Source organism: Penaeus monodon, chromosome 31 (genome assembly GCF_015228065.2).
Source record: "Penaeus monodon isolate SGIC_2016 chromosome 31, NSTDA_Pmon_1, whole genome shotgun sequence".
Taxonomy (NCBI): domain Eukaryota; kingdom Metazoa; phylum Arthropoda; class Malacostraca; order Decapoda; family Penaeidae; genus Penaeus; species Penaeus monodon.
Genome location: NC_051416.1, coordinates 20,400,462 through 20,400,664, shown reverse-complemented (window position 1 = coordinate 20,400,664; position 203 = coordinate 20,400,462). Strand labels below are relative to the sequence as shown.

Genomic DNA, 203 nt, shown 5'->3' with positions numbered 1-203 from the left:
GAAGGCGGTGCTGACGGCGGGCGGGCATGCATTTAAATAGCACGTGTGCGGTGGGCTGAGAGGTCCCGCGGGCGGCTTTGGGCGGCGCGGGCGGGGATTGTAGCCTTTGCTCATGTCAGCGGAGGAAAACGAAGTACTTGGAAGTGAAAGACGGGCTGGCATGGGCGGGGGCGCAGGAAGGACGTGGATGTCATTTGCATATT

At 61.6% G+C, this 203-nt stretch overlaps 1 protein-coding gene across 1 annotated transcript in view; it reads right to left on the bottom strand.

The window, feature by feature from the left end:
* Window positions 1-203, bottom strand: part of LOC119592919 (basic proline-rich protein-like) — a 4,750-nt gene that overhangs the window by 587 nt on the left and 3,960 nt on the right. The window lies entirely within an intron of this gene.